A 12,314-nucleotide genomic window follows, 5' to 3' on the forward strand; every position below is an offset into this window, starting at 1 on the left:
TCAGTGCCTGGGGATGGTTTTGGTGGGTACAATTGGCGCCCATGCATTCTTTTCCTCCCGAATAAAAATATTCCGACGACATCACTCCTTATAACGAAAACACAAATATGTCCATCCTTGAACCGTTTCACAACCACTCTCCTATGGATTACTGTGTCGCCGACTGTTATGCACATCACGTGCACAAAGCCGATCCTCCCCTCATTATGCAGAGTTATCATCGAGTTCAGTGCAGACAGCCTTCCTTCGACGTACTCGATGCTTCCCGTCCATCACCTTGGAAGACGCCCGGCTACGTTTCTGCCTGCCCACGGCTCAGAAGTTCATCGCGATTGCTCCTGAGCAAATCATCATAGATCCTCAATGAATCATGATTTGTCGTAACCTCTCGCTGGCCGGGAGCTGACCACAACAGCGGCATGACCTCGTCGCTCCCCGGAGTGTCACCTTCCCGGCGTGCGGTGTCACCAGAGTCAGGCGGTCCATCACCGTGTCGCCTGAAGCGACTCGGCTCGGGCTCGCCGCGATCCATTAGCGGCTGTGCCGACGGCCTGAGGTCGGCGGCCACCTCCGGCTGACGGAGCGGGCTGGTGCCGCCGGCTGTCCAAGACCGGTCTGCGATGGACGGACCGGGATGGTCTGCGATGGACGGACCGGGATGGTCTGCGATGGACGGACTGGGATGGTCTGCGATGGACGGCTTCGTGGACGGTCTTCGGCACCTGGCTGGTGAACAGACATTCTGTCCAGAGTCGCTGATCAATGTCGGCATTTTTAACGGGGTCCGTATCCATGAGGGTGATCCAACAGGATGTCTGTTTATCACTCAGCGTCCGGCGACCCTTGGGTGCGGTGACAAATTGTGGGGTGTCGGTTATCAAGTAAGTGCTGCACTTTGCACCACAGCTGTTCGGGTCCCGTTCCGCAAGTCATCGGGTAAAAGAGGGGAGAGATTACTCAGCAAGCTAACGCTGAGTGGACGAAGCTGCAGAACTCATTTTCCTAAATGATCTTTGCTGTGTTTGTTAACTTGCAGACTAAAGGTAAGCTGGTTAAGGTCATAAGGTTTAAAATACGCTTCAACGACTTTGTGCATGACATCATGGAATAAAAAGCCAAGTAGTTCATATCTTTTATATATCGTGATATTACATTTTTGATTTGGATTTGGTGAAATTTTTGCGATTTGGATGCTAAAGACAGCGCTGCTACACGTTATGCAAAACCGCCCCGTCCTGTCCACACAAATGCTGTCAATCAACCTGCCGCAAAAAAGCAGGGGTGCTGCATCTGGATCCCATACTACACGAATTACATGATGGGCCGAAGACTTTTGGCAATACCAGCCAATTTTATCAGCAATGCCTCCATGGTCGAAAGGTGCAAGCTACAGCGCAAGGTGCAAGCTGTGGCGTCTAACACTGCAACACGGTTATCGCTATGCCATTATGCCTCGATAAACAAATTGCTCGTCATTTCAACGCAAATATGAAAGGACTCGTCTCATACCAACTTTGATGATCTGCACGATTTGTGGCTGTGGTACATCTGGAACATCTGTACATCTGTACATCTGTGTGCTGTTTGAAAAGATCGTGAAGTATGTTTCCTTGTTTCAGGTACGTTTCAAACCCGGCGGCTTGCTTGTGTTGTACCATCCACACACGAAAATCAGGTAAGCCCATTCAAGACGTCGCGGAATCTATCGTAAATTTTGTGGGAAGCATTTTCGTACAATCATTAAGTGGATGGGTTATTCACACCATTATGGTTTCTATAGGTTGATATAACACCCACGTACATTTTTGTTCACTTATGAAGAAAACTGAAAGCAAAACTCGTCTGAATATTTATTCGGTCAACAATGTCACAACAGCGGCATTCAAAGGCATTCAGCCTCAACGCACACACCCATCCGCACTCTTTTTAAGACATTAGCGCCGCTCCGCCAGGACGTTGTAAACCGTCAGTTTGCCGGCCTGCCTACCAGTTACCTTCGTATTGCCTGCTATGCATTAAACTGCATACCGGGCTAACCTTCACTAACATGAAGCCCTCGGGCAACGATGCACCTACTTAAAGCCAGGTCCGTACCAGCCCCCGCCCTCCGCCGGCCAGGATTTCACATTCGCCGCACCGGGCCGCGGACAGTCGGTGCAGACGGCATTGTGCGCCTGTCACGTCTAAATCCATCCTTGGCGGCGGTGCGCGGCTTGCGTCGGCCGCCGCCCTCTCGTGCTACTCCCTCACCGCCCGCTGTGGTCTCCTGACCGAAGGATCGGTAGAGAAGCGTCGCACGCTCCATGATCGATATAAGCTTCAGAGCACATCTGTACAGCTGTCCAATGGCATAATAAGTAGGTGCATAAGAACTCGAGAACTCAATGTTTGTCGGCCACGTAGCCTCATGCAGCGGTATAGCTAGCATTGTCGCGTGCTGTAGAATAGCTATCATAACGGTATACAGCAGAAAAGCCAGCAAAGCAGCATGTAGCAGTACAGCTAACATAGCCGTATGTCACAGTATAGCATACCCGCATGCAGCAGCATAGCTAGCAGCGGTGTGCAATAGTAAAGCTAGCGTAGCGGTATGCAGCAGTATAGCTACCATAGCCGTATGCAGCAGTACAGCTAGCATAGCGGTATGCAACTGTATAGCCAGCATACTCGTATGCAGCGATATAGCATAGCTGTATGCAGCAGTTCAGCCAGCGTGTCCGGAGCGGGGACTGATGATTGGTCGTTTGGCCGGCCGACCGGGCCCGGCGGCTGGCGGTCCGACGGGCCGGTGCCGGGCGGTCTGGGTGGAGTCCATGCACCCGCAGTAGGAGGCCGACCGCCGCTCCGTAGGGGTGACGCGCTGCCTCCTCGCACCGCCACCCGGCGCCCCGAGCTCAGCCGGCACGAGGCGCCGTCACGATGACCCGCGTGTGGACAGTGAGTGTGTTGGTCTGCCTGATGGCCGTCACCGGAGCGGGCAGGTCGGGCAGGGTCGGTGACCTGACCTGCCGCTCAGAGGTCCGTGGCGAACCACTGACGGCAGTGATGGGCAAGCTCGTCGCTCTGAACCGAGCTCGAGGCACGGGAACATTCCGAGTGAGACGCGTCCTGCGAGGCGATGGGAAGTTGCGTTACACCCTGATGCGAGTGCACGGAATCGGAGCACAAACGTGCGGTGCGTCGGTCAAGAGAGGGTCGAGACGGGTTCTTCTCGTCAACGGGCAGCGAAACCCATTTGAAGTTCGTGGCTTCTTCAGGATTACTAAAGGCAACGTGCGGAGGGTTCTGCGAATATCAGGTGCGTCCGGAGAGGGTATATGGTCTTTGTTTGATGTTGCCAGTTGAACATGATAGGCCTGTTTCTTGCACTCCATTTTTTTTCAAAACACCAGCGTTTTCTAAATTTAATGACCACTGACATTTTACGACGTTTTTTTAGATTTAGCTCAAACCTCCAATGTCATTATTGCTGAATATAGTGTGCTTGAGAATGTCCATCTACTAGGACCAGTGCCCGAAAGTGGTTTCTATTCCATTATAAGCCACCATCTATCGCGTCATGGAAGACTCCCACCGGTGGCCAGTAGCGGTCGGTTAGTACAGAAAGGTTTTCACTGCTTAAATGTGTCCGCTAACTTAATTATAAGTCTGGAGTTCATTTGCACCGGACCTCATAAACGTGCTGACGGGTGCTTTGGCGAGTGTATCAAACGTTGCACTGTGGCGAAGGTTCTTTCTTTCAATGAACTGAATATATCACTTCATTAGACCGCTAGTGCATACAAAATCCAAATGATTCAGATTGTTCCTAGCTGTTTATCGAAAGGCCTCTCGGACCCTGCTTTCATGCACGAGCGTTTGCGGTTCTATAAAATCACGTGTTTTCCGAACCTTGATAAGCTTTCAGTTAAATCGCACGCAAAGCTGGTTGATTGGTTGTTGCGCAACGTGAAGATGTTTGTTGAGGGCATTGAAAATGTGCTCAGGCGATGAGGGGCAATGTTTCAATGACACTTCATTCCACTTATATGTCCCAGGACTTCTAGAACATAAGAATTTGCGCTCTGAAACCCAATTCAGAATGCAAACACGGTCCTCCCTTTCTGATCACGATGCCACCATTGTACGTGCCACCACTGAACAAAGCTTGAACATCAGAGCTAAAACACCGGTCGTAACCCTCTTCATGGTTTACCCCGCGGATAAATGCTGGGCTCAGTGCCTATCCCGTAAAACAAAATGACTGTTAATCGGCCTGTAACGTCTTTCGCAACCGCAGATTAGTAGGAGTCCACTGTTGACACCTCGTTTACACCCAGCCTCATGTGCATATTAAAGCAGAAGAGGCAAACCACCCCCACTTGACAAAGATCAGTAATCCTATGAGTGCATTTACCACCGCACTTACCTATGGGATTTGTTCTAAGGCGTTTCATGAATCCGTCTGGTTTATCTCTATCACTTAATGCGCATGTGTTGAAACATTCATTTTTTTCGAGGATTGACAATCACAAAAGACCGATTCCATAGCAATTCTCCCAAATCATGATCAGCAATGCAGCAATCAAACTCATACAGGCACAGAGTGCTCGGAAGTTAGCTGCGAGGCAGAGTCCATGAAGTTGTTCAATGCTCACAGGCTCTGGCTTGGTCTTGAAATCGCCATGGGCAGCGTCCCGGGTTCTGGTACTGTTCACGGCCTCTGGGCTCCCTAATTCCGGCCCTAATGAATGAACGCTGTATACCTGGGTTGAAAAAGGGGATGACCTCCCAGAAAACAGCGCCGGTCACGGACTGATCATTATGTTCAGCATACACAATGCCTATGCATGCCAGAATGACTAGTGTTGGGTTTGTTTCCATTTTGCCATCGACAGTGGCCATTGCAACATCACATCGTAATAACATGGTGCGTGCACGTTTGAGCGCCGGTTACATATGTAGGATTCAAAGAGAGCCGTCGTGCAAACAAAGCTCAACCAAAGATGAAGTTTGCAATGAATTGCTCCTCAAGTCCGCTGTCAGCTAAGGAGCATTTCTTTGCATATGCCACTCTTTGTCGGAGCGCCAATGGTAGCGGGGAAAATGTTAGGGGTGAAAAATGGGAGGTCTGCATTGCCAACAAAGAGCAGACCCCACCCCATTCAGCCCTTTCGCCCTTTATTTGCTGGGCACGTTTGCCGTGTTACCAATGACGCAATCGTTCCCCTTGCATATACGGAATTTGCATTCCCCGGCCGTTTGTCCGTGTGTCCGTATGAACGCACAGGAATATTTTCTACATTTATTCGTTCCCGTTGCCATTCAAGTCTTTGTGGCGCTTCATGTGGCGCTTCTTGAAAACCCGTGAGTTGTTTTTGACAAGTTCATTGTAAAACTGAAGGGTTCTGTGCCTCACAACAAGCAGACATCATTCAGCTGATTATCCCTGGTATGGTCTAATTGTTGGCATCAGCAGTCAGCTGTCAATCAGGACGTCAAATAAGTCGACTCGTTCGCTTCTGCGTATTATGACTTCGCAGATCAAGGTAAACGTGATAAGTGTTTGCGGTTAAGGCGTCGCCGGAAATTGTCTCTAATACAAACAAATGCCTCCAAAACAGCTCGAGACTCGTTTTGAATCTGGGCTTATGCTTTAAATGCATGCATGAATGGAGAAGGTTTGTGGTTTGAAATTAACGTCACACGCATTGCATATGTTGCTTATCACGGAGCCTGGATCACTTGTCACAATGTTAATCGGAGGGTGATTTAGTGCTAGTTATCTTTCGATCGGAAGCATTGAGGTTGAAGGGATGCGATGCTGCTGATGACAAAGCTACAGACAGGCTGACCGGTCCACATATGATCGCATCCTTCATGCGTCTGCCACGCTGCACACATTCATTAGGCTGGCCGCAGCTCGCCGCCTCCGACCGATGAGTCATCCGGGCAACGTCATCAACGTGATGGCGGCCGTGATGACGCGGTGCCGCACCGGCACGGCCCGCCGCTCGGGACCCGGTGATGCCGTTCACAGACAGACTCAGCGGCGGCGGCCATTTGTAACAGGGCGATCCTGCGGCTTGGACGGACCGCACACTCCGAGAGGTCCGCTGGGGCCGTGTTCAGCTGCGTGTTTGGGGCGTCAGATGAGCGGACCACACACTGAGACCGGAGGACAGGACCGGTCCGACAGCAGTCATCGCTCACTAACCTGTCGGAAGCAAAACAGGCGGCTGGGTACGAATACACAGCCAGGGAGTGGTCTCTTGGGGAAACGGGAGCGTCATCTTTGTGAACGTCTCGCACAGAAGTGATTTTTCTGCATACACGCATGAAACAAATAAAATGACACATTTGCATCTAAAAAATGGTCACATATGTCCGGGAAAAGTCGGTGTTAACTGAACACAAAGGCATCTCTGTGGTTTCACCAGGCCCTGTGCAGTCCCAGCGCTGCATCAGTAGTGCCTTCTCTTGTTACGCTTTCCGTTTAACGTGGCGGCATTAAACGGTCACCGGCTCTTCATTGACCGCGGCGGGGAGCGGCTGCCGGTGATGGTATCTGTGAGCATCGGCCCGACCACAGCTCTGCACACCACCCATTGACGTCGCTGGTGACCCGGGGACGGCCGGTCGATGTCACCAGATCTCGATCCGCCGTCGGACCGGCCGTTAAAGCCATACGAGGCTCGAGCATCTGCGTACGGGTGCGTCTGCGCTCCATCCACCATCAGATCGCAGCATCACCAGGCCGACCGGCCGACCCGCTTTGCGGTCAGCCAGACGCGTGCGGGGCGCGTGTACGGCATGCAAGGCCGTGTCCCCACCGGCTGCGCGCCACTGATGCCGAATTACGGGCCGGGTTATTATTGATGCGCGCTGGAGCAGGTCACTTTGCTTTACTCGCGATGCCTGCCACTTTCGGCGGTTAGCGGGATGAATGATCCGGGTTAAGTCGCCCCTCTGGCCCCGTGTGGCACGTTAATGGCACCCAGACTGTGCACGCTTCAGCCTGAATGTAATCACCGCCAGCAATCTCTATAATGCGCATGAGCTCCCGCGGCCTATTCGCCAACCAGCATCGTGCAACGCCCCTCGGACTCCACCCTGCTGTTGGGATGACGTATTTACCGGCCGCACTGTCCCCGGCAGGCCAACAGTTCAGGCGTGCAGCCGTAAATAACACGGCTGAGAGCTGAGACCCAATGACCATAGCAGACCTGTGCGGCTGCAAGGACTGGATAAAACCACACTGCTTATTGGAAGCGGGTTGTATGGTCAGCAGGGCTGACATGTTTATTTGCGTACTGCCGTCGTAAAATGCTTCATACGCGACCGCAGTTGCGGAAACACTAAAACCTTAGATGCAATGAATAAACATGCGTAGTTTCTAAGACCAGACGCTGTGAGGCACGAATGGCAGCCACAAGCACGCACGGAGCTCAGATACCAAGGCGCCAGAGACCAGGCAGTGCGTGTCAAGACTTTAAGCAATACTGATCATCAATGCCTGTGATGATGTAGTCTGCCAACGAAGCAATGAACCAGGGACACACATTTAAAAACGCAATGCAACGTGGATAAGCTAAATGTGGATGGAAATGTTAGACATATATTTGATGGAATGTCAACAGATAAAACTGGATAAAGTAATCGAGTGGCACCTTATCATGTGAACATATTTTGAGTCACGCAATCTGCCGCCGGCGCTAAGGAATATCCTATTTGGTTGGTAAGGTAGATAGCTAATTCAGTGTCCATGATGCTCACTCTTTTTAGCATGCGTAGATGAGCACTTCTCCGTTGTTTCACTTCCGCCCCGTCGTTCCTTCAACCCCTAATATCTGCCTCTGTTCTTCACTGATCTCTCCACATTCCTTCTCTTGAGGACAGCGGTGCACCATCCCCCTAGTCCTGCTCTTCTTCAGTGCCCCATCCCCGGGTCGGTGAGCGACTCTGCCGCCTGGCAGGCCAATTAGTGGCGACTATCGGGCCGATCTGCGCCCCCGCCGCGGAGTGTGGGGTGGGCCGGGCCGGACTCCGCCCCGTCTTGCCACCCGATACCATCTCCGACGGCCCGCCGGGCGACAGACCCCGGCGCGAGGAACAACGGTCAGGACGGGTGATGCTCCTGGCGGCAGGACGGGAGGAGTGGGTGGTGGTGTACCGCTGAGGACCAGTGACGGGGTGTTTGGTACTCAGGGTGGCAGGACGGGAGGAGTGGGTGGCGGTGTACCGCTGAGGACCAGTGACGGGGTGTTTGGTACTCAGGGTGGCAGGACGGGAGGAGTGGGTGGCGGTGTACCGCTGAGGACCAGTGACGGGCTGTTTGGTACTCAGGGTGGCAGGACGGGAGGAGTGGGTGGTGGTGTACCGCTGAGGACCAGTGTCTGGGTTTTCAATGTCAGTTAGTGTGAACACATGTAAGGAAGCGTAAGGAAATCGCGTAATAATGAGCTGGTAAAAATGACTGTACACACCAATAACACATCAATGCTTACGCATCAATGCAATGCTTGTTCTGCAGCCCTCCCCCATTCATGCGTTGTGACGTACTCAAACATTCATGTAGACAGTAAATGTCTTCCTCATCCTTGCTCACATCACCATTCCTTTGGTTTCAAGGCAGTGTGGATAAATTGTCTTTTTGCTGGCAGGCATGGCCCGCTTTTTTCGTGGGTTGGCAGATGGCTGTATTCAGCCATAATTCTTGCCGTACTCAGCAAAAACAAGAAGACCGCACTCTTATTATGAACTTATTTCGGTTGAGGTACAACTTAACGCTCTAATTAAAACAGATGTGCGCATGACATGTATACAGCTTCATGCAGAATTCAGCTTATGCAATAAGCTACAGAGACCTTCATATGCACACAAATCGTACACCCAGCCTCAGCATTTGCTCATATATTCACAGATAAACGTACAAGCTTTGCTGAATAAATCAACATTTTTTGGAGCATATTTAATGGATAGATCTGCGTATATCCATACGAGTGTGACACATGAGTGCACATACAGACATGCTACACATATGTTGTTTTAGTAGTCGATGTTGCATATCAGACTAGATGTATTTAAGAATATATTTAGGCTTAGATACACACATTCGTGTAGTTCAGCAGAAAGTTTTTGTTTCAATGCGAGGTTTGTTAAACACAAATTAAAGGCTCACCTCATCAATTTTCTGCCTGCATGTTTGCTCTTTGGAGTAAAGTCCTTTCGATGTTTTTGGCCAGTGACAGATCAATGCGGTATTTCGTTTATATTTGTCTCACCTGACAGACGTTTTTATCACATACATTTCCAATTAAAAGTGGAAAAATTCAGTCGCGCAAACAACGAACGAACGACTTGACTTCCTAAACATGCCCTCAGATATAACTCTGGAGCTCGGGTCTTGTCACGTTGTCACGTCATTTTCTTTGATCAGCCTGAAACAAAAAGAACAAAAAATGAAGCAAATCTTAGGTGTTTTGTGTCGTTCAAAATTGTCGCATGAATGTGTCGCATGGATGTCGCAAAAAATTAGGCGAAAATTAATTGTTTTGTGTCGGTCCCTACTAAATGCGTAATTCTACAACCTGGCAGTGTCATGAAAGAAGAATCTAACATTTTATGCTTCTGAAAGCAGACTCCAAACTGCTTTAGGACATGAGCGATTATTATGTACGAAGCAAAAGGCAGATGAAGCTCACTTACCAACAATTGTCCTGCCTAATTTAGTCAAGCAGGTATTCTTGATATGGTGGCGGGATTTTTCAACACCCTTTGATGTGGGGAGCCAGCTTGCAAGGCAGCGATCCAGGAAATGTATCTGCAAAACACATTGCACTTAACAAAAGGTGCAGCAGTCAGAGGATTGATATTCTGTACACATCAGACAAACAGCTACATAGGTATAACCGAACTGATTACGACCGGTTGATAAGAGTTCAGTTCGGTTGATTTTAGATCTGCGTTCTGAAATCAAGTTGATACTTTTTGACATGCATTGGGCCTACACATGTGACTGTCAACAGTCATAAACAGTGATGTAATGTTTAGATGATGAACAGCAATGTAAAGCAGTTGCGAAGTGAGTTGTCTGTATTAACATTTGATGACAACTGGCCCGGGATGGGGACACACATCTGATCATCCCCGTCCCGAGAGGTAAGGAAGGCACCCATTTTAGACGACGCTCCCCATTTTAGACTACGCTCCCCAAGACGCTCCCCATTTTACCAATCGTGGAGCCGCAGTGAAGAAATAAGGACTATGGAAGCAAACACAAGTGTGGGAATGGGAACGAGATCGTAACCACGAGAAGTATGCCACGTTAGAAGGAGAACAAAAACATTGACAAAATGAACGGTTACAATGTACGAGAGCAGGAGAGAACGATAATGGGAAAGCAGGAAATAGTCATGCTGTCATAGTCATATTGATCTTTATCATACTGAGCATGGGGTACTCCTGACGTCACATCTGATACAGAGTGGTGCACTATCCCCCCGGCCCGTACCTGCGGGGTCGACGCAGGCTCTGAGGGTGCAAGCCCAGGCGCCTCCCAAGCAGGAGCAGTGGTTACAACCGTCGGTCTTCCTCTCACCGTCCAGACAAACACCGGGAATTACTGAGAAAAACCATCAGCAAATGTATGTGGGATAAAACCAACCAACCGCTCTATCTTACGTGAAGTGCAAAGCTGGTGTGTAAGCAATTTCTTGTATTTGCACTAGACTAAAAGACTAAACAAGGTGCACTAGACGGCCAGTGAAGGCCTTTACTGGCATAGGTTCTATGTTGTTGTTCGTGCCAATCTCACCACGCTGGCCCCCCCCGGACGGCGTCAGTCTGTTGCACGGCTTCAGTAAGCTTAATGGACAGCGTTACATTCATTACTGCGTCAGAATGGGAGCGGATGGCCTATCGAAGTCATTGGGTTATGATACAAGATCCTTAAAACTACCTGGAACAGCATCAGAAGCACATCATGTTCTGTTGTGTAATCACGGACGCTGAATTCCAACCTTCAACGGCAAGCTTAGCTTCACTTCAGCCAGAATAGGGCCGGACAAAGCGTGGCTCAGTTTTAGGCCCTTACACCAGATAAACGCACCTCGCTTTGAAGCGGTTTGACACACCACTACAGCCAGAGCCAGCACGATGAGCACACGAGCCCCCATAATGGGTCCGGTCGACGTAGCACTGACACGTTCCGACCGAGCTGGACGGCGTACTGGCCCGATCTGGCAGCTCGAAAGGTCACCAGGGGTCAGTGGACGTGCACACGGCGGGCCGCCGTCCGTCAGGCCGAGGTCACGGTCCTGTCCTGGCCGGCCGGTGTCCGTCACAGCGGCCGGTGTCAGCAGCTCACTGTCAGACAGTGGGCCCCGCCAACCCGGCCGTTCGTGTCGCGTCACCCGGTGGTGAAAGGTCGCGTGACGGTCCGACACCGGCAGCTATGTGTGCCAAGCGGGTCATGTGATCCCGGGTGACCGAATGGACAGGAGTCCAAGGGTGGAGTCTGGTGACCGTTTGTGGATGGGTCGCGTTAGTTACGGGATGGCGGAAGATCAATATGAGCTCCCGTCATCATTGTCTCTCCCTCCGCGGCTCTCATCATCTCCCATCTCCCTACGGCTTTCATCATCTTCCCCGCTCTGCACGGCGACGGTTTTCAGCACATAGTTTGTTGTTCAGCAGTTCAGTACACTAGATCTGGCGCCGTATAGGCTCTTTGTGACGCCAGCAGTTGGGTGGAGCGAAGCGCTCACCCCTCCGCGTAAATCTTCGTAAACATTCCATAATCAGATGTGCTGTAATGGCGTTTTCCCCGCCTAGAGCGTTGGGCTTCAAACACGTGATCCCTTATGTCTGGAGTGTGTTATGAATCGGTGAACGCCGCCACTTGTCTTATTAGCTGTGAAATATTGTGCTAGCCTTTAGAGTTACCCGATCTTCTTCAGCTAAGTTATTGACACGGTCAATCGGTTGACACCTAATTTGTAGACATAAAACATTGCAGCGGTTGTATTGTGAGCAATAAATACTTCACAAATTAACAAAAGACTACGTCATTGTTGTGTGACTGGACAGTCTGTTTGCGCAATGGCGTGTCTGGACATTTACAGTTATCACGTTTAATCATCGCGTGGCCTTCAACATCCGAATAATAGCTCTTTCCCTGAAGCCGCTCGGACAGCGCTGGGCTTGCCCTGTGACCGTGACCGCTCCCCGTCATAGTGGCGACGTCCCAACCAGCGTCTGGCTGAGGACGGGTACGCTGGCAGGAACATCAGTGGTCCTTACCCGCCTGGTCTTGGGGGAGGGGGAGGGGAAGG

The 12,314-nt window shown here is 50.7% G+C and overlaps 1 long non-coding RNA gene across 1 annotated transcript; it reads right to left on the minus strand.

Moving 5' to 3' along the window:
- Positions 1-9,376: 9,376 nt before the first annotated feature.
- Positions 9,377-10,605, minus strand: LOC119097424 (uncharacterized). The gene is made up of 3 exons (XR_005094144.1): positions 10,493-10,605; positions 9,688-9,802; positions 9,377-9,419 (listed from the first exon to the last, which is right to left on the minus strand). It is a non-coding gene; the product is annotated as an uncharacterized LOC119097424 (long non-coding RNA).
- Between the last annotated feature and the right edge of the window lie 1,709 nt (positions 10,606-12,314).

The sequence above is a fragment of the Pollicipes pollicipes genome, unplaced genomic scaffold, assembly GCF_011947565.3.
Source record: "Pollicipes pollicipes isolate AB1234 unplaced genomic scaffold, Ppol_2.1 Scaffold_4295;HRSCAF=5057_pilon_pilon_pilon, whole genome shotgun sequence".
Lineage (NCBI taxonomy): Eukaryota > Metazoa > Arthropoda > Thecostraca > Pollicipedomorpha > Pollicipedidae > Pollicipes > Pollicipes pollicipes.